The sequence below is a fragment of the Ovis canadensis genome, chromosome 3 (assembly GCF_042477335.2).
Source record: "Ovis canadensis isolate MfBH-ARS-UI-01 breed Bighorn chromosome 3, ARS-UI_OviCan_v2, whole genome shotgun sequence".
Classification (NCBI taxonomy): Eukaryota; Metazoa; Chordata; class Mammalia; order Artiodactyla; family Bovidae; genus Ovis; species Ovis canadensis.
Window position 1 is genome coordinate 180,604,048 of NC_091247.1, and position 27,131 is coordinate 180,631,178.

At 43.1% G+C, this 27,131-nt stretch overlaps 1 long non-coding RNA gene across 1 annotated transcript; it reads left to right on the forward strand.

Moving 5' to 3' along the window:
• The first annotated feature begins 2,236 nt into the window (after nucleotides 1-2,236).
• On the forward strand, nucleotides 2,237-26,446 carry LOC138438307 (uncharacterized). Its single transcript, XR_011256287.1, has 2 exons — nucleotides 2,237-2,309; nucleotides 25,557-26,446. It is a non-coding gene; the product is annotated as an uncharacterized lncRNA (long non-coding RNA).
• The last annotated feature ends 685 nt before the right edge of the window (nucleotides 26,447-27,131 follow it).

Here is a 27,131-nt window from a genome sequence, read left to right on the forward strand (position 1 = left end):
CCAGGCTCCTCTGCCCATTAGCAATTGCTAATTTCAGTATCACCAATGACAAATCTTCAGAGAATTAAAAAAATTCAGCTGTTCCTAAAATAAACTTAATGTTAAAAAGAGAAATGTTAGGAAATACATAAAGTTTCCCTTATTACTGAAGAATCAGTTCATTATAGAATACTTAGAAAATAAAAGAAAGAGAGGAAAAAACAATAAACTATTCTTTAATCCCGAGAAGATCAACAGCTGTTGACATTTTGGTGTTTATCATCTCTTCTTTCAAAACCCCAAATGGTTTTGTTACTAAGTTTAAAAACAATAGCAATAAATCATAAAGGAAAATATCAGCAAATCTGAGTGAATAAAAATATTAGTATATCTGCATGTTTAAAGGGAATACTAGAAAATGAAGAACAAGAGAAGTGGGAGAAAATATTTGTAAGACATATGACAAAAGAATTTATATCTTTGGAGCATGAAGAATTCATCTACACTGAAAAGAAGAATGTGTGATCCTAAAAGCTAGAGAGCCAAAGGGCCCAACTAAACACTGACAGAAAGACAGTTAAAAGCAAACATAATGTGGGAAATTATCCAATCTTATATACAAACAATGAAATAGGAATTTAACTGACACAGAAATGTTACTCTCCTATGATATTAGAAAACAAAATTTAAATTATACTTATGATGAGAAGTAGTAGCTGTTGTTTTTTAGCCTCTAAGTTGTGTTTGACCCTCTGCGACCCCATGGACTATAGCCTGTCAGTCTCCTCTGCCCATGGGATTCTCCAGGCAAAAATACTGGAGTGGTTGTCACTTCCTTCTCCAGGGGATCTTCCCAATCCAGGGATCTAACCTGTGTCTCCTGCATTGGCAGGGAGATTCTTTACCACTGAGCCACCAAGGAAGCCAGTGGTAAGGTATAATAAATACACATATTATTGGTGAAGTGGTAAATATATGCAATCCTCAGGGAAGTAAATATGTCTTATAAGCCTTAAAATATGCATCCTTTTGACCCAGTAATTTCACTTACTGACCCAGTAATTTCACTTACGGGAATCTATCCTAAAGACAGAATATTAAATGTAGTCAAAACTTCTTGCATAATTGGCCAACAATAAGGCAATCTTTAAGAAAATTGTGACACCCACAATGATAGAATTGTATGCAGCTACTAAAATAGGGAGCATGCGACATTTTAATAACTTAGTGAAAATACTTACATTTACTATCAAGTGAAAAATCACCACTAAATTATACATGAAATGTAATTAAAATTGCATGCAATAAAAAATCTGAAGCCAAAACACTCACAGCAGTTTGTTTTGTTTTGGATGATGGAACAATGAGCCGCTTTGTCATTTGTTTCTATTTTTCTTCAGTCCGACTGAAACATTTTCTCAGTCGATGGCAGACCTCACATTGGCCCTTTAAGCCTATTGCTCTCGATCCTGTGGTCAGGAAAAAGCTCAGGAAAACACTAGCGTTCTAGTAATTCTTTGCCCCATGACACACATAGCAACTTGCAATTAAATTAGTTTCCTAAAAATGTGTCTTTGGCTGTGTGGTGCCTGTCGTAGTGAGAATTCTCTAGAAGCAGATTCTGAGATAAGAATTCTTATGAAGATGATTTGTTGAAGAAATATTCCTGGGAGGAGGGAAGGAGCTGGCTAGGGCAGGAGAGGGAGGCAGAGCCAGGACCAGCTACGGCTGGCAATGGTTTGCAGCATGGTACCAGAAGCTCTGGAGCAAGACCTATAGCCCCACGTGTCTATGCCCCGCAGTCACGAAGCGCTGGCTCTCCTCCCCTCCCCATCCTGATCTCCAGGGTGGATGTCTGTCACCTACTCAGCGAAGTCCTATCCCCAGAGAAGGAGGCGGCTCAGGCATGTCATTGGCACAGGAATGGGTGCACCGGGCCTTTGAGGATCTGGACCACATTGAGGGCTGAAATTCCTTTGTTTCTTGGCTTCCAAACATCTCTGCCATGTCTCTGTGACCCAAAGTATGATAATAGGGACATCTGACAAGAAGCCAGGCTTAGACAAAACTGGGACTGCGTAATTCAGGAGGGTAGTGCATCACTGTCTCCCATGGAGAGACCTGACCCAAAGCTGTGGCAGAATGGCCCAGGGTCTTCAGTCCAGCCTGTGTGTGTCCTTCCTTAGACCTGAGCTCAGCACATGGGCCTTTGAAAGGCTGGGACATAATGTGACCACACTGGCTAAACAGAGAGAATGGGGAAGTGTTTCTTTCAAAAGCATGCAAGGAGTTAAAAACAACCTGGTGACTCAAATCGACTAATCCTGCTGGTGAGTTTTCTATCCATTTGTTAATCTCTTCCAGGAGCCACTGTTGAGTGATCTGTAAATACTTCCCAAGGACTGAAAGGACAGGGGAGAGGAGATTTTTCTAGCTCAGTCAGTCATGAGTAAAGGTGAGGTCAAGTCTCGGATGTACACAGAGTGTCTGCAGGCAGTGCGAGGTGGGGCTGTCTGGGGGAGCAGAGAGTTCAGTCAACAGCGAGTATTGTTGATGGAATCTCCTTAAGCTTGCATTTATCCTGCAATTAGCTGGAAATGTGATGCTCTGTGGGCCAGATCATGTGAGACAAAACATTACAAACACTGTGGAAATATGTTCAAAGGAATGTGTTTGTCAAATTTTAAAAATCAAAACATTTTTAACTTCTGCCTTAGTCCATCAATGTCTGATGCTCCAATCTCTATTCTCCAACTATGTAGCTCATTTTGTGTTGTATTAGTTGATCTCATTGGGGAAATATATCACAAAAAAGTCAGATTGTAAACTACAAGAATGGTCTTATTTATCTTTTAGATTCCAAGCAATTGGTAATGTATGTTAATTGGATGAATGATGAATGAATTGAAATGAAGCTGTTTTTCATTCATAACACCTCTACCAAAAGACCCTTCAGTGCCTGATTGTTTTACATTGCTGCCTTGCCCTACAGAAGCATCCTGCATCCCACAAGCCCACTCCGGCTGTGTTCCTCCTCCTCCATCTTCCAATGTGTTGGATTCACCTGATGTTTGAGTCTTAAATTCTAAAAGTCTAGCTATTGCTCATCCTGCCAGGGGAGCCTGTTGACAGTGCTACTCACAAGGGTTTTGCAGAGTTACAGGATTCTGGACCTGCAATTTTCCCAGCAGAATTTCTGTAACCATGGCAGCTATGCAGTTACTAATGCCATTGACCTCAATGACACTGTTCTTGGTCCTTTACTCTCTGACTGGCACTGCGCCGAGCACTTGATGTATATTTTCTCATTTAATTTTTCAGCCACTCTATGAGCAAAGTGTTATCATTGTCCCTATTTTCCAGAAAAGGAAACCAAGACTCAGAGAGGTTTGTTGACTTGTCCAAGGTCAAAAGGTTAGTCAGAGAAAGGGGAGAAGAGGTTAGTGAAACGGTAGCACAAACCTTGGGATCCAAGTCTGGGTGACTGTAGGGCTCAGGTCTCCAACAGCGGCACTAAATTCTGTCCGAGAGTCACAAGCATTCACAGTTACTGAGAGTTGAGTATGTCCAGGCAGGGTGCTCAGCACCTAGCGTATGTATCTCATTTAACCTTCCACGGAAATACACATGGAGGGAGGAACTGAATTGTCATGCCGAAAGCAGCCAAAGGATGCCAGAGAAATGGAGACTAGTGTCAGGTATGAGGGGACTTCCAGGCCGACAGAAGAAAATGCAACCACATGGCGGGGAGGGAGTGGAGTAGGCTGGGATGTGAGACACAAATGAATAAATGAGTGAATAGTTTGGGATGATGGTGGAGAAGTCTCCAAGAGTATTGGAGCCCACCTTCATGTGTTAACTAGGGAAAAATGGAAGCAAGTTGGATCCATTCAAAGGGCGGTGCTACAGCATCTTCGGTAAGAACATCCCACTGGGCCCAGCCCTCATGCTCTCTCCTTTCAAGGACTGGCTGGATGCCACTCACTTTCACAGTGGGCTCCTCACTTCACAGGCTATACAGGGGAGGGATGTCAGGGTAGAGCAGATACAGCAGTGATTTGGAGTCCAGAGATCCTAAGTTCCTTCCCTGTTCAGTCGCCTATCATCTGTGGTATGTGTAGGAACTAATTTAACCTCTCTGATCCCTGGTTTCTCAATGGAGAAAATGATGCCTACACCATAGGGTACTCGAGTTACTGGATGAGGTACCATATGGGCAGCATTCAGCCCAAAGATGCAAGAGATGGAGGTTCGATTTCTGGGTCAGGAAGATCCCCTGGAGTAGGAAATGGCAACCCACTCCAGTATTCTTGCCTAGAGATTTCCATGGAAAGAGGAGCCTGGTGGACTATAGTTCATGGGGTCATAAAGAGTCAGATATGACTGATTGACTCAGTGCACACACACATGAACTTAGGAGTAATTCAATAAATAATATCCTCCTTCTCCATAGGCTTCCATGAGAGCTCAACTGGTGAAGAATCCGCCTGCAATGCAGGGAATCCCGGTTTAAATCTGGGTTGGGATAGGCTACCCACTCCAGTATTCTTGGGCTTCCCTTGTGGCTCAGCTGGTAAAGAATCTGCCTGCAATGCGGGAGACCTGGGTTCAGTCCCTGGGTTGGGAAGATCCCCTGGAGAAGGGAAAGGCTACCCACTCCAGTATTCTGATCTGGAGAATTCTATGGACTGTATAGGCCATGGGGTCGCAAAGAGCTGGACACGTCTGAGCGACTTTCACTTTCACTTCACTCCCTCTCCATCTGTCCTTCTATAACCCCTTCTGTCTTTCTATCCTTCCATCGCTTCATACAATTGATTCTATGCTTCCAACTAAGTTGTACATTCCTTTAGGATAAGGACTAAGTCTTTTGTTGTCTTTTTTTTCATTCCTTCATTCATGCAACATATACTCTGTGTGAAGCACCGTTTACCTAGAGCTGATATTATGGATTTGATCACTTTTTAAAAGCAATCAATAATATACAATCAATTTCTTGTTCTTAATATATATATTTTATTGAAGTATAGTTGACTTACAATGCTTCAGGTGCACAGAAACATGATTCAGTTGTACCTATACACATATATTATTTTTCAGATTATTTTCTATTAAAGGTTTACTGTATAGCACAAGGAAGTATAGTCAATATCTTGTACATGATCAATTTTTTTACAGAAGATCCTTCACAGGCAACCACAGTGGGAGGCTGTGTTAACCTCAGTTTATACAACAGAAAAATGTTACTTGGGACAGGCTTCTGAGTATGTGACATTGTCAAACATTGGATCAGCACACTGAATACTTGAAAGAAACTATTCCCAGAAGATGTCTCATTTCCCTCAGTTACTGAACACATTGCCTTAACCTCCACCCTTGACATCAATCACCCATGCCTTTTACACATTTTGGAGGCATAAATGGCTCAATCAGTGTCATACATCGACTTGTCAAGTTTTTAAATTAATTTTTTTTCCAATTTATAAGAGGAGTTCATGTTTTTGCTTACAAGAATATTTTAATAACAATAAGAAAAAGGAGATGCATTTAAAACATTTCTAATCATTCCATGTACAGGTACTGATTATTAACACTTTGATATAAATCCTTCTAGATTTTTGAAATGTGTGTGGGATTATATTACATATGCCTAAAATAGGATTATACTACATAATACTTGTTTGTCTTTCATCATTTTAATTCCCACTTTGGATTCCACCAATCTTGATTTGTTTATCAAAAAGAAGACAAAAGAAGGATTTTCACATAAATATGAAGTCAAGCACAGCAGTGTTTATGTTACTTGAGTTCTCGGCTAATGCTTCTGTCAACAAGAGTCTGTTCTTACGTAGAGAGAGGAAGGTGTGTGTGTGGTTTGGGTGTGTGTGTGACCCCCAACGCCCCCCACTCCAGGTGTGGGTCCACTGCAAATACTATTTCTTTTACACCCTAGTACATTCTGACTCTTTTTCACCCTCTCGCCCCCATTGTTGTCACTTATTCCTCTCTTGGCCTGTTAAAGCTAAGAGACATTACAAGGACATTAACAGCATCACCTGAAAAAGAGGTCAAGTCCTTCGAGATCCCTGTTCTCCAAGCATACTGCCTGCAGCCCTCAGCTGACACATACCACAGGTGGCTCCTACGGGGCAGATGGCGTACTATACAAGAGAATGAGTCAAGCCAAGGACACTCGATTCTGTCTATAATCAAATCCCATTAAATGGCAAATTCTTCAATTCAAAAGTTTGAATAGGTTGGTACTTTAAAAAGAGCTCCAGCTGGTTAAATTTAGAGTCTGAAAAAAAAGTTCCTGTCTAGCAATATGTTCTGGCTTGGGGCCCTCCACATCCTTTAGATGGGGCAGCTGGATGAGTTTTCATTCTCTCTGGGCTGTTGCTCCATGTTGACTCGGAGGCAGGCCACAAGCATCTTCACTTGAGTTGGCCTGGAGAAGATGGAGCCACTTAATGAGATGAGCAGCTTCCTGTGTATCTCTGGCTGTTAAAGCAGCCTCGTGCTTGCTGATAGATTTTCAGAGGTGGATTGTGCAAGAAATAGTGCTATTGCTATTTTTGTAAATGGTTTGGCCTCTTCAGTCATTAGCCTGGCATTTCTCCCCATGGCCCTACAACATCCATCCACCCCTTCTTTTGTTTGTAAACTGTTTGCGAAAGAAAGTCCACAGAAATGTCCATGCTCCCAGCATCTCATGTTAATGACAACAAGGAATTTCTTTTGTTTATGTTTATCAACTCTACTAATATAGACATTTTCAGACTCTTAGCAGTACCTTCCTAATTCTTCCTAGTCTCTTAATTTAGCAGAGCATGTGCCCAGTTCCAGACCCTTTAATTGCTTGATTCTATCAAAGTCTAAGTCAGCAAATGTTTCAGAAGTGCTTTCTATGGGCAGGGCCCTCTGCCAGGTACCTGGGTGAAGGAGAGTAGAAGAAACTGTCAATTCCAGGGATTCACAAGCTGACCACACCAAGCCCTTTCAGTACCTCTCCAGGCTGAATTAGCTGCCCCTTCTACACCTACACCAAGATCACAGTCCCTCCTGATCACCCACTATGACTGGGCACTGCGGGATTTGCACATAGTAATCTTGTCTTCCAACATCCTTGAGGTGTAAACATTATCAATCTCATTTCATCGATGAGTGGACTGAGGCTCAGGGAGTGAGAAATGTAACTTAGGTAGCACAGTTAATAGGTGGCAGAGCCAGATCGAACACAAGTAAACACAAGTAAACACAAGGTCGAAGCTCTTTACCACGATATTATAGCACCTGGCACAGCCTAGAAAGGAAGTAAGATTGTTTTTCTTAGATTCTCCCTGCTCCCTCACCCCAGGGATTTTACTCAGCTCAGAGATCAGCTAGCCATTGGGACAGTCTATGCTGTATGCTGGGGGAAGGAAGGTCTTGTCCTCTAATAGTCTTGCCTAGCCTGGCTGCTGTGGGATTTCCCAGGCTTGAGCTGTGAAAGAAACTTTACACACACACACACACACACACACACACACACACACACACACATGCAGGCACACACCTATGGCTTCCAACCATGGAAAGCTGTGAATCTGCCTGACCCTTGAGGACTGTTCATTCACAGAGGTACCTGTCCCAGGTAGCTTGGCTCCTTATGAAATCTGGGCCTCTTCAGAAGGGCCCAACAACCCCTTCGTTGTTCAGTAGAGGTTGAGAGGACACAGAACCTGGCTAGGCCATCTAGGCTGGAAAGTTCTGGAAGGTAAGAATTGGTGGAGGGGGAGGAATTGGTGGAGGGGGAAAGGGAGAAGTGTTTAACTTTCCACATTATGTATATTTGTGTCATCTGAATTTTTTTAATAGAAATATAATTGATTTATAATATTGCATTAGTTTAGGTGTAGGAAAGTGATTCAGTTATTTTTCCAGATTATTTTCCACTATAGGTTATTAAAAGACATAGAGCATTGGTCTCTGTGCAACACAGTAGATCCTTGTTGCTTATCTATTTTATGTATAGTAGTTTGTATCATTATTTGTTAACTCCTGACTCCTAATTTATCCCTCCCCACTTTTCCCTATGGTAATTATAAGCTTGTTTCCTATGTGTGTGAGTCTGTTTCTATTTTGTATATAGATTCATTTGTATTATTTTTTAGACTCCACATATAAGTGGTATTATGTGATAGTTGTCTTTCCCTGTCTGACTCACTTCACTCAGTAGGGTAAATTTTAAGTCCATTCATGTTGCTGCAAATGGCAGTGTTTCACACTTTTTAAGGCTGAGTAATAGTCCAGTGTGTGTGTGTGTGTGTGTGTGTGTGTGTGTGTGTGTGTACCACATCTTCTTCAACCAGTCATCTCTTGATGGGCACTTAGGTTGTTTCCATGTTTTGGTTAGTATAAATAGAGCCGCTACCAACATTGAGTGCGTGTATCTTTTCAAATTAGAGTTTTCATCTTTTCAGAATATATTCCCAGGTGTGGGATAGCTGGATCACTGTTGTTCAGTCACTCAGTCCTACTCTTCATGATCCCGTGGATGGCAGCATGGGAGGCTTCCCCATCCTTCACTATCTTTTGAACTTTGCTCAAACTCTTGTCCACTGAGTCGATGATGCCATCCAACCATCTCGTCTTCTGCCACCCCCTTCTTCTCTTGCCCTCAATCTTTCCCAGAATCAGGGTCTTTCCCAATGAGTCAGCTCTTTGCATCAGGTGGCCAAAGTATTGCAGTCTCAGCTTCAGCATCAGTCCTTCCAATGACTACTTATGGTTGATTTCCTTTAGGATGGACTGGTTTGATCTCCTTGCAGTCCAAGGGACTCTCAAGAGTCTCCTCCATCACCACAGTTCGAAAGTATCAATTCTTTGGCACTCAGCCTTCTTTAAAGTCCAACTCTTACATCCGTGCATGACTACTGAAAAAACCATAGCTTTGACTATATGGACCTTTGTTGGCAAAGGATCCAACTGCTGGATCATATGGTAGTTCTAACCTTAGTGTTTTAAGGACCTTTCATACTGTTCTCAATAGTGGCTACAACAATTTCCATTCCCATTAACAGTGTAGGAGGGTCCTCTTTGCTCAATACCCTCTCTAGCATTTATTTATAGAGTTTTTTTTTTTAATGGTGGTCATTCTGACCCATGTGAGGTGATACATCACTGTGGCTTCCATTTGCATTTCTCTAATAATTAGTGATGTATCATTTGAATTTTAACAACAAAATATTACATCTGTAGTATGTGGGGAGTGATTTAGTGCATTAATTACAGACCCAGGGCCAAGTCAAAATGCATAGGTTCAAATCCAAGGCCCACCACTTGGGCCAGTTACTTAAACTTGCTGCAACCTCAGTTATCTGGATCTGTAAGTATAGCAACAACATCTGCCTCGTAAGATGGTTGTGAGGTTTAAATGCAATAAGGAATGTAAGACTTTAGGGGACTTTAGGCACAAAGAACATACTTAACCAACTTTACTATTTATTATTATTGTTGCTGTTGGTGCTGTTTGAAAACAATAACACTTAGTGAAACTTAGGGATTTCAAAGCAGGGAGGCAGCCTGCTGCTTCCCCAGCCACAGGAGCCCCGGGAGGCCAGCTGGGGGTGAAGGATGTAGAGAAACCAAAGCCAATGGTCCCCATCCTGCCCCCGCATCCTTTGACTTTTTCTCAGTCTCTTCTCATTTTCCTGAAACCTCTATCGCCTGGGTAATGGGACAGTGAAAGAGACAGGGGAAGGAAGATGGATGGGGACCCAAACTGAAAGGAGGGATGTTCATGGAAATGGGCTATGCGGGTTGAATCTGTAAGAGGTTTTATTTTTTATGAACTCGGTGAAAGCTCCAAAGTTGTTTTGTCATGAGGTTGCTGGGCGTGCCATTAGAAGAAGGTTTTCCTGACGCTGCTATGGTCTGGAGTGTGTGCAGCCATGTCAGGAGAACTGACCATGGAAGGTGGCCCGTCACTCACCCCCATGGCTGGACCAAAAGGCCTTTTTTTCCAGTACTTCCTTTTCCATAGGGAACTACAGAGAGGAAAATCAAATAAGATCATTGCCTTCCAAAATTTGCTCAGCAGTGATAAAAATAAACTTCAAATGTCCACATATTTGATCAATTTGCTTTTATCCTTTAATCGAATAAGCCCTGCAATCAGAAAGAAAAACATTTCGCTAAGCATTTCATTTCTCCAGTGATTCATCTAGCCATGGTCGCGAAGCTGACATGATGGGAATGAGGGATTTAATGCTGAAATAATTTCTATGACCACATCACAGGAGGCTGGAATGGCTTTTAAGGTACATCATATTTTAATCACAAGCACACATAAAGCACCCATTGCTTGAAAACTTCAGAGAAGTTTGAATTGGAATGCCAGAATCATAATACCACTATCAAGAAAAGAAGACTGGATTTTTTTTTCAGTCCTTAACTCCCCTGTGTTGTCAGTTAGTTTGATAAACTTAGAAGCATTTTAGGAAGAAAGTAACAAAAAGTACATGAATTTGAGCAAACTCCAGGAGACGGTGAAGGACAGAGGAGCCTGGTGCGCTGCATGGGGTGGAAAAGTCAGACACGATTTAGTGACTGAACAACAAAAGCATACACAAAAAGAGCTCTCAAACCAGCAGATACCCAAAGACTCTTTAGAATAGCTGACCTCACCGTCTTAGGTTGCTCACCAGGTGGAGGGAGAGTCTATTTTGAAAGATCAGAAAGATTCCCAGCAGCCGGGACATCTGCAGCATTTCCAAGGACTGTGCTCCTAGCCAGTCTCCCACTGGTTTGTTCCAGACTCAATATCTCTGTCCTTCAAGGAGGGAGGAAAATTAAACTATTCCTGTGGTCGCTAATGCTAAGGCTCAAGTCACCCTCTCTCCAGTCTGTTGCCATTTAGGTCCAGGGAAACAGCAGGGAAAAGGCAAAGAGAAGTGGTTCAGGAAAGAAAGGAAGCAGACAAGAGTAAATGGTGGGGCGGGGTAGGGGGGGTGGGGGCGGTTGGCTAGGAGGGTTTTTCAAGGAGGCAGGATGATGTAGTGGGAAAAAATGAGCTTTGGAGCCAGACAAACCTGGGTTCAAATACTAGATCTGTCATTTTCTCAGCATGATCTTGGACCAATGACTTAACCTGTCTGAGCTTTATCTTCTCAAAACAAAGGGAAATAGCTGGTGTATTCAGTTATCATGAGAATGATGAGATTTATGTAAAGGTTTTAGGTCAGTGCCTGAAATATAATAGGTACATGATAAATATTCATTTTCATATTTCCTCTTGTCCTCCAGCTTCTTCAAAGATGAAAATATACAATAAAACACAGAGTGTCGCTCAATTCAAATCTTGTTCCTCGATTCTGAAATCCCTCCATGTTGCACCATGTTCCACACGAATAAAGCCCTAGCTTCCGGGCAGAGCATCCCAGTTCTGCATGATCCAGCCTCAGGTGGGCATCATTGCCATCTCTCCTGTCACATGCATCTGTGTACCTTCCATCCCATCCCTTCCAGACCATTCCACACTCTCATTTTGCCACTTTTTTTTTTTTTTTTTTTTTTTTACTCATGTTACTCTCAGCTTGGGATTTCTGTCTCTCCTTATTTATTCATGGAAATCCTAAAATTCTTCTCACTTATTGGGCAACTACAGTGTGTCAGATGCTCTGCTGGGAGGCAGAAACTCAAAAAGATGGCTGGCTGTGATTTGAGTGGAGTGGCTGGGGTGAAGGTAGAGGAGATAGACTGTCCAACCAAGGCTTGAATACAAGCAAGGGAACCATGAATTTTTCTGGGAAAGATGGTCATGAAGAACAGATAGAGGATGGAGGCAGGCACTGAACTGGGTTCTGAAAGTTATGTAGGAGTGTTTTGAAAAGGAAGAAGGAAGAGGGGCTGTGGTAGCAAAAGCAATGAAATAGACACCTTTCTGAGGGAGTAGGAATCCTAATGGAAAAGGCAATGGCGCCCCACTCCAGTACTCTTGCCTGGAAAATCCCATGGACGGAGGAGCCTGGTAGGCTGCAGTCCATGGGGTCACGAAGAGTTGGACACGACTGAGTGACTTCCCTTTCACTTTTCACTTTCATGCATTGGAGAAGGAAATGGTAACCCACTCCAGTGTTCTTGCCTGAAGGATCCCAGGGGCGGGGGAGCCTGGTGGGCTGCCGTCTATGGGGTCGCACAGAGTCGGACATGACTGAAGCGACTTAGCAGCAGCAGCAGCAGCAGGAATCCTATTCAGACCCCAGAGGACACTAAAGCTGGGCGGTACAGGGTGGGTAGCAACTCCAAGGTACAGATCACACCCAGCACTCCCTGGCCGGGCATTCTGGGCAATTCCCTCACCTCTCTAACTTCAGTTTCCTTGTCTGTAAAGTATGGTATAACTAGCCCGATGTGCGGAGATAAAAGCAGATTATCTGTGCAATATTCTCACAGAAAACCTGGCAACATAGGAAGCGCTGAGCAAACATTAGTGGTTCTTACTTCTGTTTAAGTCTAGCATAAATGTCAGCCCCTAGTCAGCTTTTCATAACCCTCTGAGTCAACTCCATCTCCTTTGTCCTCCGTGCTTTCACAGTGCTTTTATCAACCTCTAGTTCATGGCCTTTCACATGACCCTGAATTTGTTTCTCTGCTTCTGTCTCTAGCAGAGGGAACCCGGTGCCTTGTTCATCTGCAGCATGTCCTACAGTACCAAGCACAGTTCCCTGGACGTGGTGATTCAACACTGATTAAATGTTACCAACTCAGTGAAACTTCTCATTAAACAACTTGAAGTGAATAATTTTTAAGATATATTAGAGAGAACAGAAATCCTCTAATTCAATGTTTTTCAAATTTTGTTTACCCAATCCTCTGTAAGAAAAGGATTTTACAAGACCGAGGGAGAAGGAAATGGCAACCCACTCCAGTGTTCTTGCCTGGAGAATCCCAGGGATGGGGGAGCCTGGTGGGCTGCTGTCTATCGGGTCGCACAGAGTTGAACACGACTGAAGTGACTTAGCAGCTGCAGCAGCAGCAGCAGGGTACATCTACATGTATATTTATGGTTAAGGGAAACAAAAATTTCATGAAACAATAGTTATCCTTACTAACTTCAGTAAATCTAAATATGTTCCAATCTATTTTTTTTAACAGAATTTTTTCCTTTAGAAGAGTTTTAGGTTAGGAAAAAAAAAAAAAAAACCTATTTTGAGGATATCACAGAAAGCTTCCATATAGGTCACACCCAGTTTCCTTTATTTTGAATATCTTCCATGAGTATGGTACATTCTTCACAATAAATGAACCAATATGAATGCATTTTTATCTGAAATCCATACTGTAGCTCAGATTCCCTTACTTTTTACCTAAAGTCCTCTTTCTGTTCCAAGATCCACATTACCTTTAGTCATCTTGTCTCCTTAGCTGCCTGTTGGGTGAGATAATTTCTCAGACTGTCCTTGTTTCTGATGACCTTATCCATTTTGAGGAATTCTGGCTGAATACTTGTAGGATGTCCCTCACTTGGGACTTGCCTGGCGTTTTTCTCTTGATTAGACTGGGGTTATGGTTTGGGGAAAGAAGACCGCAGAGGTAAAGTGCTATTCTCATCACACCCGTGTGTACACTGCTCTATTTAAAGTGGGTAACCAAGAAGCTCTTATTGCATAGCACTTGGAACTCTGCTCAGTGTAATGTGGCAGCCTGGATGGGAGCGGGGTTTGGGGGAGAATGGATACATGCATGGCTGAGCCTTTTGGCTATTCACCTGAAACTATCCCAACATTCTTAATGTGCTATACTTCAATACAAAATTTAAAAAAAATTAAAGAAATGGGTACATACTATCAATATCAGTTATCAATGCTGATAATAACCTTGACACCCGGCTTGAGGTGGTGTTTATCAGGCTTCTGCACTGTAAAGTTACTCTTTCTTCCTTTTTCTATACTGCACTCTTAGCAGAAAGCCACTATGTGAAGCCTGCACCTGAGGAGAGGTGCTATGTTGCAACACTTTGAGGATGGAATATGTACATGAACTACTTGGGATTCTTCTGCATAGATGTGTTTATTCTCCTATTTACTTATTCATTCATTTATTCCTATCAATATGGACTTATGGATTCTTTGGGTTATAATTCAATACTACTGCTACTACCTTAATTCTTTTTTTTTTTTTTTGCTCAAAACAACTATGGTTGAGCTGCTGTCAGCTGCCTCTAACTTACCAATATCATTTATCACATTATTAAGATGGTGATGGATTCTTAAAAGCCAATGTGTGCTGGTGTGTGAGTTTGGGAAAGCTCTCTGTGCCCAGACCCAGGGAGTGATGACACCCTTCATCCTCCTGACCCCGCATTTAAGCCCCAGGCATCAGCACCTCCTGCAGGTGCACAGAGAGTGTGGTGACAACAAATCCCAACCCAGGACAACTCATGGCTAGAATGACTCACCAGACACACAAGAGAAGGAGTGTGTCTCGGTCTGGGTGAACCAAGTGTTAGTCACTCAGTTGTGTCTGCCTCTTTGGGATCCCATGAACTGTAGCCCACCAGGCTCCTCTGTCCACAGAATTTTCCAGGACTGGAGCAGGTAGCCTTTCCCTTCTCTAGGGGATCTTTCTGACCCAGGGATCAAACCCAAGTATCCTGTGTTTCAGGCAGATTCTTTACTGGTCGAGCCACCAGGGAAATATTAAATTCTAGTTTAACGGTACCTGATGGCCACCAGGAAAAGACGAAATAGGCAGAGGGATTTTTCACTGGTGTGGACAAAAGGGGCAGGACGCAGGCAGGAAGGTACCCAGCACCGTCTGGGCCTCTGTTACTTTCCACTTCATATCAGGAGAACTTCCTCTTCCTATGGCTGGCTCAGCTTTGGTGGCTCCCTACTTTGTTGTCCCTTGAATACACTTGATAAGTCAAAGGAAACCCAGGGCCAAATCACTGGGCCAATGATGACTAGGGAAAGCAGACCCAACCACATTCATGTTTGTCATTTCTCCAGCATTTTTGATAAATCTCCAATTTACTCAAATCTCCTTAGACACGCCGCTTTAGATGTCTGGCCTAATGTGAACCATTCAACGCAGCCCTGCATGTATTATGGGTGATTTACAGAGATCACTGTCTGTAGTGGGGCTGGGGCCTCACTCATGTGGACCTTTTTTGCAGGATTCAGATTGCACAGGGCCCATCCACCTAATGACGGCTTCCGCTGCATTTTCTTTGTGTGCGCTCATTAAGTGTTCTTGGAATAAACAGATGAAGGAATCTCTGCCTCACCTAGAGAAGACAGGGAATGGAGAATAACATTTATCAGATCCCTAGGAAGCACTCATTAGCTGATTACAATTACTATTCTGAATCACGGAGTAAAATTATAAAGCACTTACCTATTAGAGGTTCACTGGTTAGCTGGTCTTTATTAATAAGCCACGTGTAAGTGGTTTGCTTATTACTGTATGTAACAAAATACATGTACATGGTTAAGAGCAGGGCTCTGAAGGCTCAGAGCCTTGGTTCAGAGCCAAGCTCTAGGCTGTGTGTGTCATCTACGGAAAGTTACTCAACCTCTGTGCCTCCATGATTTTCATCTGTTATATGGGGATGATAATAGGACAGTTAAGATTATATTATGTGTACAATTAATACAATCAAGGGGCCACTACCTGGTGAGTGCTAGATAAATGTTACTGTTAGATAGGGTTCAATATTTTTAATGATGTTCTGAGAAGAGAAAGAAGTAACAAAGTAATCTGATGGTGGGTAGAGCATCAATCTTATAGAAAGAAAACTCAGTTTCCAGTCCCCATCTTAGCACCCTGGCTATGCCACCCTGGCATGTTCTTAACCTCTTTAAGCCTTCCTAAGCCCCCCTTTCCTCACCTAGGAATTGGAGCTGATGGGGACATCTTGTCTGGATTGTGTGAAAATTAACCAGGATGGCATCTATGAAAAGATCCACAGCAGTTCCTGGGACATTTGAGGCACCCATGGACACTGAGTTGATGGGACTCGTAGCATCTTTATTTTACTTATTTACCATTTTCCAAAGAGATAATCACTCTATGGCATGCAAACTGGGGGAACTGTTAAAAATAAACACCTGTCATTTAGGGTTGGCAATGGCTCCCTGGAAAACCAGCATCTGGTGTTTGACTTGTAAGAGCAGCGAGGTGGGGCTGGTGTGGACAGAGAACATTGGCAAACATCTTCCAATACCAGAGGGACAGCTTCTTGTTCAAGGTGGTAGAAGGCATGTACATTTTCATCCTCCAGAGAACTCACTGAACAAACCCTCCAGTAAAGAAAAGGATTCTCTGGGAACAAGAATTTCTCATCAATTTGATGGAGGTGTGTTAGCAGATGAAGCCAAGACAGAAGTTAGTTATGGCCCAGAATATGCCACCAAGGGGTGGGAGCTTTGAGGGCACATGAACCATCTTCCAGGGGACACATCTGAGACCCCAAATTTGGAGTCAGTAAATGCCGCAGATGGTGGGACTGGGAGCAGAGCTTGGGAGTAAGTCAAAGATCTCCACGTTGAACAGTGTGCTCCAGTGGGTCCCACCACCTCTCTTTCCCATTCCCAGTTCATGGGGCAAAGAGAAGCCTGGATCCCACCCCAGGCAGATGTCTGGGAGGAGCTGATGGGCCTTGGGTGTGTCTTGGCAGCTCAGAAGAATGTCCTTTTCCTTCTGGTACCAGGCACTGCAGGCTGCCAGCTGTCTTTCTTTCTGACCCCTATAAGTACAGCCCACCAGTCCAAGCATGCAGAGACCTCACTGCAGAAAGAGGCTCCTGAAAGCAGCTCCAAAATGGAAGGCATCTGCACTGTGCTTCTCGAATACTGAACCCATCCTTTCATGGTTGTGTAGGTAACCGCAGCCATTACACTTGGGGAGATAAGGTGCAGGGGACATTGTTGTTGTTGTTCAATCATGTCTGATTCTTTGTAACCCCATGGACTGCAGCACGCCAGGCTTCCCTGTCCTTCACCATCTCCTGGAGTTTCCTCAAACTCATGTCCATTGACTCAGTGATACCATCCAACCATCTCATGCTCTGTCACCCCCTTTTCCTCCTGTCTTCAATCTTTCCTAGCATCAGAGTCTTTTTCAATGAGTCAGTTTTTCGCATCAGGTGGCCAAAGTATCGGAGCTTCAGCATCAGTCCTTCCAATGAATATTCAGGGTTGAGTTTCTTCAGGACTGACTGGTTTTATCTCCTTGCTGTCCAAGGGACTCTCAGGCATCTTCTCTAGCACCTACAACTCAAAAACATCAATTTTTTGACCCTCAGCCTTCATTATGGTCCAACTGTCACATCCATACACGACTACTGGAAAAACCATAAGTGACTATATGGACATTCGTTGGCAAAGTGATGTCTCTGCTTTTTAATACACAGTCTAGATTTGTCACAGATTTTCTTCCAAGGAGTAAGCGTCTTTTAGTTTCACGGTTGCAGTCACCATCTGCAGTGATTTTGGAGCCCAAGAATAGAAAACCTGTCATGGCTTCCACTTTTCCCCCTCCTATTTGCCGTGAAATGATGGGACTATGCAAATAGAAAGTGAAAATGAAAGTCACTCAGTCATGTCTGACTCTTTGTGACCCCATGGACTATACAGTCCATGGAATTTTCCAGGCCAGAATACTGAAGTGGGTAACCATTCCCTTCTCCGGGGAATCTTCCCAACCCAGGGATCCAACCCATGTCTCCTGCATTGCAGGTGGGTTCTTCATCAGCTGTACCACCAGGGAAGCCCAAGAATACTGCAGTGGGTAGCCTATCCCTTCTCTAGGGGATCTTCCCACCCAGGAATCAAACCTGCATTGTGGGTCTCCTGCATTGCAGGTGAATTCTTTACCAGCTGAGCTATCAGGGAAGCTGTATGTTATTAAACTACATAAGTGAGTGGAAATTGGAAAATCTTTTTGCATTATGTAACACAAAATCTGGGCTTTTAATATCTTGAGAGAAGCCCAACCTCAAATTTCATCCTAAGGCATGCCTGATAAGTGAGCTGCTCTCCTTTCTATCAGAGCAAAACAGTGTCCCTAAATCTATGAACAAAACAACTTTTTCTATTCTACTGTAATTGTTTGTCAAATGTTTCCACTGAAAATTAGGTCCCCCTTGCCCTCTGTGTCAGTTATCTATCTCCTTAATAGTATTGTATAGCAATTTTCTCCAGAACTCGGTGGTTTTGCCACTGTTCACAAGTGTGTGCATCCCTTGTGGTTGTGTGCATCCTTGTGGGTGGTTCTTCTGGTCTTGCCTGGGGTGACCCATGCATTTGTGGATCAGTTCTGCCAATCTTGGCAGGCCCTCTCATGTGTGGATGTTGACTGGCTCTAGGCTGGTCTAGGACGGCCTCTGCTTGGGATGAATGGCCTCTCCTCCATGGACTTCTCATCAGTTTCCTCCGCTAGGCTAGCCCAGTCTTGTTCACATGCCATTGGGATGGATTCAAGAGAGAGCAAAAGTGTTTAAGGGCTCCTGAGATGTAGGCTTGGAACTGGAACACTGATACCCTCACTTGATTTGTTGCCCAAAGCAAGTTCCCAGGACAGCACAGAGTCTGGATGGGAGAAGCTGCAAAGCCATTGCAAACAAGTGAAAGTGTTAGTCACTCAGTTGTGTCTCTTTGTGACCCCATGGACTGTAGCCCTCCAGACTCCTCTGTCTACGAAATTCTCTAGGCAAGACTACTGGAGTGGGTAGCCATTCCCCTCTCCAGGGTTTCTTCCCAACCCTGGGTCTCCTGCATTGCAGGCAGATTCTTTACTGTCTGAGTCACCAGGGATCTGCGTTTGCAAACAAGGGGCACGGCTAGAGCGGGAATGGCAGATCATGGTCATTGTTGCAATCAATCTGCCACACCCTCCATTCCACTTGTCCAATTTTACTACTTCCTTCTTAGAGTGAGTATCTCTCTTGGGACAAATGGGAGACTCAGGATTGACCCAGTCTCATTAGGCATCTGCCTCCCTCTTCCCATGAGGCCGTAAGTGTATAGTGTCCCAAGGCTAAGTCTAGAGCTAGTTCACTGTCTTTAGAATGAACAAAGAAACAGGCTTCTATATTCACAAAAGGGAAATTTTCTCTTCCTATGGATCTACCATGTATTGGAGGGGAAACCAGCGATTAGAGAGCATCAAGTAAATATTCTCTGGTGGTGTGGTCATCGATCTCATGGACGTAGAGAAAGAACGCGGGGAGGGAAGGCCAGTTTCATGAACTTCACCCACATCCCAGCCCCACAGGGTACTCCTCATCTGCTCCCTTCATCACTGTCTTTATCACACTGCCCATTGGTCTCTTGTCAGTCTCCCTGGTCTGCTTTGAAGGCACTGGATGTTTCTTACTCACTGTTGTAACTGAGGATCTAGAAAAGTGTCTTACTCAAAGAAGATACTCAGGTAACTGCATGAATGAGTGAATGAGAACTGAGTCTGAAGAAGAATGACCAGGCACTGGCCAGGGGGTAGAGGGAACAACATTCCAGGTGGCAGAAACAGTCTGCACAAAGACACAGTTACGAAAGCACATGTGTTGTTGGGGTGTTTGTGGCAGAAGGCGACAAGGAGAACGTTAGGATTTGAGGCTTGAAAGATGGACCATTTTAAGGAATTTGAAGTTTATTTTGAAAAAATGATGAATTAACCAAGATTAATTGTAATTAATCTGTATAATAATTAAGGTAATTTAATATGTAAAGAGAGGAGTGTACAAAATAAAACTTCCATTAAAAAAAGCTTTCACATAACCAACTCAGTAAATTCATTTCTCCGAGCCTCAATCTTCCCATATTTAAAATAAGGATAAGAATAGTTGACACATATTTGGCCAGGTTCTAGCCTAAGTACCTATTCTTCATGCGTATGCCCAATAACCCTATGGCATAAGAATTATTATCATACAACCATTTCTCATATTATAGATGAGGAACTGATGCTCAGAGAGGGTAAGGAACTTACCCAAGGCCACACAGCAATGAAATGGGAGAACTGCAATTAGAACCCAGTCTGGCTCCAGGGCCTGTGTTCTTAAATCTTATGTTATTTTATCATTTATCATCCAGTGGTATCTGCTTCATAGGACTATTGTAAAAATCTAGGCAAAGGACCTTAAAACAGGGTCCAGCATACAGTGAAAGCTTAATATGTTTGTGGTTATTATTGCTTATCATTGTGTTGTTAGATAGAAAATGGTGATATTAGTTAATACAGTTATTTATATAAATTACATTTTATTCATATTTATATAAGCACTAATGTTTATACATATTATTATATAATTTATACATATAATTAATTTGCAGAATTATTATGAAATATATGTGAGCAATTATGTCAGATATCTAACACAATGCCTGGAAGTTTAGCATTATCCCACTGTTTCTTCTTTTCCATGTCAGGTGGTTTTTTTTGAAGTTACTAAGCACTGTGTTAGATTAGATGACCAACAGCTTTTTCAAGGTGATCTAGGTTTTTTCTAACGTGAATCTCAAAACTCTTCCAACCTCGACCCATCCCTCAGACCCAAAGTCACTTCTACATTTTTAGGCATTTGTTCTACAGCATCATTCTACTTCTTTGCACTAAAATCTGTTAGTGTGCTGGGGCTGCTGTAACAGACTACCGCATGGATGGCATAAATAATAGAAATATATTTTCTTACAGTTCTGGAAACTGGAAGTCAGAAATCAATGGGTCAACTGAGTTTACTTCCCCTGAGGATCTCTCTGTGGCTTGCAGATGGCCATCTTCTGCCTGTGTCCTCAGGTGGTCATCCCTCTGTGCATGTCTGTGTCCTAATTTCTTTCTTACGAGGCCACTAGTTACACTAGTTTAGGTCCACCCATATAACCTCATTTTAATTACCTCTTTAAAGGTCCTATCTCCAAATACAGTCACATTCTCAAGTACTAGGGGTTAAGACTTCGACATATGGATTTTGTACCTGTGTGCTCAGTCGCTCAGTCATGTCTGATGATTCCCAATCCCATGGATTATAGCCCACCAGACTCCTCTGTCCACAGGCTTCTCTAGGCAAGAATACTGCAGTGGGTTGCCATATCCTCCTCCAGGGGATCTTTCTGACCCATGCCTCTTGCATCTCCTGCATTGGCAGGTGGGTTCTTTGCCACTGGTGCCACCTGGGAAGCCCTGTGGGGCATGGAGTCAGTCCATAGCAACCTCTTATCCAAATTATCTAGGAGAGAGATGCCAAGAGTCTAAAGCAAAAGAGCGGAAGAGGGAAATGTGTTATAGATGAATAACCTTTTAGCAGTCCCTAAATCTGTCTTCCCAAGGTGCCTTGATAACTGTTCCATTTAGGGATGAGGAAAGAGCTGAGTAGGACCAGTTCCTTGACCTCATGTTGAGAAATGAGTGGCCCCAGGATTTTCTGAGCATTATTCATTTTTTACATGGTCATGTCGGCATCATGAAGACAGAAGCTGAGAGAAACATTATGAATTTGGAACTAAGGGAAACATGAAAACAGAAAGAATAAAAGGAAAAAGGTAACCCATTTCACTCCAGAGATCAGCTAGGGAAATCAAGAACTTCCAGCCTGAGCATGGCCCTCTGTGTCTCAGGGAGGAAAGATCCCAGCCCCTATGAAGGGCAAAGGAAGCAGAGAGTATTCCAGAGAAACGTGCACATCTGTGTTTATGGTGCAGACTGATGGAGAATCTTCTGCCAAAGTCACTTTTCATCAGAAAACAGAGCATGGTCTCAACAGAATTGCCTGTTTCTCAGGAGGAAGGGGCTTTGCAACTTGGGGACTTCAGGTTATAAATAGCCAGGAGGGGTGGTGCTTCTGGATGTGGGGGTCCTGATGGAAATCAGGGTCAAGGCTGACCAATAGCCTCTCAAGCAGCCATCTCCTGGTGCCAGTCCAGGGCTGGCCACCTCCAATGGAGGGCACAGGGAAACATCCCACCAGCATGGATGTTACCCAAGACAGTGGAACCGGGCCACTAGAGTCTAAGGAGAGGATAGGGTGGCATTTTCCATGTGAGCATCAGTTTGGGTACCACTCACTTTCAGGGAAATCTTCAGATACTTTCAAAACATCTCTGATGGAGCTGGAAGTGCACTGGGATGGGGGTCAGAAGACCTGGGATTGGTTCTTGAATCTGCCTCCTAACATCATCTAAGTGATTTTGGACACATTTCTTGATTTTTCTGAGCCTCAGTGTCCTCATCTAGGACATGAGAACATTATATGTGTGGCCTCACCCCACACTAGATTATGGAATTAGATCATGACAGATATAAAAGCGTTATGTTCCTTTCTAGAATGATGAGGAAGAAATAAGTTGGGCCTTTGAAATCAGACAGATCTTTGTTCAGATACAGTTTTAGACACTGACAAGCTGGCTGATTCTGAATCAGATCTTAGACTGTTTCCTCATTTACATATTCTTTCATTCATAACTATGTTACAGAGCCCGACTACAGATGAGGTTCTAGATGATAAAGCAGACCCAAGGCCCTTACCTTCACAGAGCTATCTTACCTGTAAAAAGGGAAAAGTGAAGTGCCAGTCTTACAAGGGTGCTGGAAGAATTCAGTAAGATCAAGCATTTGTAACGCTCAGCCTAGTAGTGGCTTTCAAGGGATGATCAATAAATCTCTTTCTCTGAGAAGAGCATTATCATCATTTATATGGGAAACTTCTTTTGAGCAACATTTTTTAAGAAAAAAATTGAAAATGATTACGGGAAAGGCCAGTTACTGTCACAAATTAAAAATGGGTTTGAGCATAAGCACAGTCTGCTGTGGCAGCCTACTTCATTTGATGGATGGAGGATAAATGATTTGGAGATTTCTTTCCAATGAAGTCTAAATTAATCCGAGTAACCAGCCTGAGTCCACTCAACAGAATGTAATTCCATTTGCAGATGGAGATGCTATCTGTTTACTGGGCATCTGGAAGCCCGTATGTGAGCATCCAAGGCAAGGACCTATCCCTGTTCCTGTTTTGCTCTCCTTTGTTCTATTCCTCTCTTAACATGCACCTCCAGGCATATATGCACACGCCTACACGTGTACACACGTGTGTGAACATGAACACACACACAGGCACAAATATACACATGCGCACACACAGTTCCTGGAAGCTAGCATGCCCTCATCATAACATGCCATTTTGAGAAATAGTTCATATTTTTGCTACTCTAGTAAATGTTTACTGAATGAAGAAATGATGGAAGAACGAGTTAGCTTTCATGGGCCAAACATCAGTGCTGAAACATGCTTTTGGAAATAAAAGGGTACCCCAGTCAAATAAATTTAGGGAACACTGAATCCTATAATCAATCCCTGTAGGAAATTCATAACTCACAAGAGCATGTTAAGGTTCTGAGAAGTTTTCTAGTAAAGAAATCCATTTTGGACCTTCCTGCTGATACACTGTATAGGAATCCACTGTATAAGAATTCACCAGTGCAGAGGACATGGGTTTGCTCCCTGCTCCAGGAAGATTCCACATACCACAGAGCAGCTAAGCCGGTGTACCACAACCACGATCCCATACTCTGGAGCCTGCGAGCCACAGCAGAAGCCCGCGTGCTCTAGAGCCCGTGCTCCACAAGAGAAAGCATCTCACTGAGAAGCCCAAGCCTGCCACAACTAGACAGGAGCCCCTACTCTCCACAACTGGAGAAAACCCACATGTCTCAGTGAAGACCCAGCTCAACCAAAACTAACAAAAATACATCTTTTTTTTTTTTAGTTTTTCTCCTGATGATTTGTTTATCATTTAAGCCTGACAGTACCCCATCTATCTTTCTTGAAATGTAATTGACTTATGCATGGTGTAAGTTTAAGGTGTACATCGTGTTGAGAAACCAGTTTAACTTTGTTAATCCAGAGAATTATACACAATCCACTTGACCAAGGATAGCTTCATTCTGTATGTGCTTGTTTGCTTGTGCTACACGCCCATTAACTCCACAAAACCTATTGTTCTGAGAAAAACAGTTCAGGGGAAACTGTCCCAGCTAGTTAAGGTAATAGCACAGCCACACCCCTTGGACTCCAACTGGGACCTGGCACTATGCTGTGTTACTGTATTGGGAGAGAAGGTTCACTCTGCTGATCTCTGAAGATAACCAAGGTCAGTTCCAGTCAGGCCAACATTAAACACTGGGCTCTATAATAAGGATAAGGGCTTCCCAGGTGGCACCAGTGGTACAGAACTCGCCTGCCAATGCAGGAGATGAAAGAGACACAGGTTTGATCCCTAGGCCAGGAAGATCTCCTGGAGGAAGGCATGGCAACCCACTCCAGTATTCTTGCCTAGAAAATCCCATGGACAGAGGAGGCTGGAGGGCTATAGTCCATAGGGTCACAAAGAGTTGGACACGACTGAAGTGATAACACACACACACGATAAGGGTAAAGGAGATCTCAGTAAACTCAAGGCCAACGATCCAGTGGGATTCAGAAAATACTGGAATCAAGGACTGGAAGATAGCAGGATGCTGTTTACCATCCCTCCTCTTCTCCTTAGATCAGCTTCATTCCTCCTCCTGGACATCCTTTCCTTTGCTAACAGGTCCTCGAGCAGGTCGAAGTTGTCCATGGCAAAGTCAACGTCTACACATACACATTAGCACCAAAGGCAGGTTATCCCAGCCCAGACATTTGCAGTCATGGGGCAGTGTCACATCTGATAAGTAGCTGCTGGACCCCTTTCCCCTTAGGGAGGAAGATGGCTAGAGATTTCTTGGCAGCCACTGCACAAGGGTCTACCATACTTTCATATCCTTTTTCCACTGTGGTTCTCAGCCATGGCTGCGCCTTAGAATCACCTGGAAGCATTTTCAAACTATTTGTCCTGGGCTCCCAGCAAAGCTGCCAATTCAGTAGATCCAGAGAGGGACACAGAAGTCTATAAGTTATAAAAGTTCCTCTGATTTTGTCAACGTATTGCTCTAGGATCATCCATCTACTGTTGTAACCTGGATATTTCACATCCTCCAGAGCTCTCAACATATGGTTCTCATTAGTCACTCACCTGGGTGATCCTCTGGCAATTTTTTAACCTGTCAAAATAGATTTCATCTCTCAAGGCCCATCCACTTCCCAGGTGGCACTAGTGGTAAAGAACCCACCTGCCAGTGCAGGAGACATAAGAGACTCAGGTTCGATCCCTGGGTCGGGATGATCCTATAGAGGAGGGCATGGCAACCCACTCTAGTATTCTTGCCTGGAGAATCCCATGGACAGAGGAGCCTGGAAGGCTACAGTCCATAAGGTCACAAAGAATTGGACACAATGGGCTACAGTCATAGGGCCACAAAGAATTGGACACAACTGAAGTGACTTAGCACACATGCACTCAGGGCCCAGTTTAAATGCCACCCCTCTAGGAAGCTTCCCGGATTCTGCCCACCCACTGAAATCAGTGACTTATCCCTTTGTTCCTTTATTGCATTTGCCTGTAATTCATTAGCGATTAATCTTTCTATCCCACTAGATTACAAGCCACAGAAGGCAAAAGACCAGTTACTTTAAATAATGTTTTTCTGATTATAAATAATATAAATTCATGTAAATTTTAGGACTTCCCTGGTGGCTCAGACAATAAGGAGTCTGCCTGCAATGCAGAAGACCTAGGTTCAATCCCTAGGTCAGGAAGATCCCCTGGAAAAAGGAATGGCAACCCACTCCAATATTCTTGCCTGAAGAATTCCATGGACAGAGGAGCCTGGTGGGCTATGGTCCATGAAGGTCTCAAAGAGTTGGACATGACTGAGAGACTTTCACTTTCACATGTAAATTTTGGAAAACTCAGATAACTTGAAAAAGAAGATGAAAATTTCTAATTCCCCCAAGCAGAAATAGCCACAGTTTAAATCTGGGTATGTTCCCTTTTTTCAGTGCATCATGTATGTATTTTTTTTCATGTTTGGAATCATATATAATTATCTACCTTGCTTTTCTTCAGTTGACTTTAGATTCTTTCCTATGCTATTGTTTCTCCAAAAGTGTTCTTTTAAATGGCCATGTAACATCCACAGCAAAACATACCCCACTTTATTGACTCATTTCCCAATTGTTGGACGTTCACACTAGCTTCCATTTTTATTCTTTCTCTTAATGATAACAAAGTGTGCTGGGCATTTCTTGTTTGTCTCTGCAGAACCACTGGCCAGCTGGGCCCATATGGACTTTGTCAAAGGGCTGTATTGCCATTGACTTTGCTTGGACTCAGAATGGGAGGCGTGGGTTGGAGACCAGAAGTGGGGAAAAGGATAAGAGTGGGCTGTGTATTCCTCTGGGGTGGCCACCTGGGGCCCTCTGCAAGAAGCCTCCCTCTCCAGGTTCTTCCCCACAGTCCTGCACCACCCCTCATGCTGCAGTCACACCCTGCCCACACTTTGTAAGTAGTTGTTTTTTTTGTTGTTTGTTTGTTTCATTGTGCTGTTTGATTAAACTGGCCTCAAATGACTCTAAGCGTGCTGCTTCCTGACAAGATCCTGAAAGATACACATGGCAGTTGACATGTTGTACTTCAGTATTTCACTGTGCTCAATCTCCCTCCTAGAGGTTCTAGATAAATTCTTAAAAGTGCATCAACAGATAGAAACAGGTTTATGGCACTTCATTTAGACTGTCACATTGCTTGCCGGCGAAGAGCTGACTCATCGGAAAAGACCCTAAAGCTGGGAAAGATTGAAGGCAGGAGGAGAAGGGGGCAAGAGAGGATGAGATGGTTGGACTATATCAACAGCTCTATGGACATGAGTTTGAACAAACTCCGGGAGATAGTGAAGGACAGGGAAGCCTGGTGTGCTGCAGTCCGTGGGGTCACAAAGAGTCGGACACAATTTCATGACTGAACAAAAAGTCGATTGTCAAATTATGCTCTTCCTAGTGGTGCTTGAGAACATTAAAAAATACCATTTTAAATCCTCAAAATATTGGTAAGCAAAAAGCAGTTCATGTTTTAACTTGCATTTCACTGATTCCTAGGGAGAATGAGTTTTTTCACATTTTAATTGTTTTATGAATGACCATGTTATATTTCACCCTCTGTCCCTCATAATATTTACCTATCTACGTAGAACAATCATCTAAGAATTGCAATTAGTATAGCCATTATTATGAACCTGGGCAATCAAATGAAGAGTTAA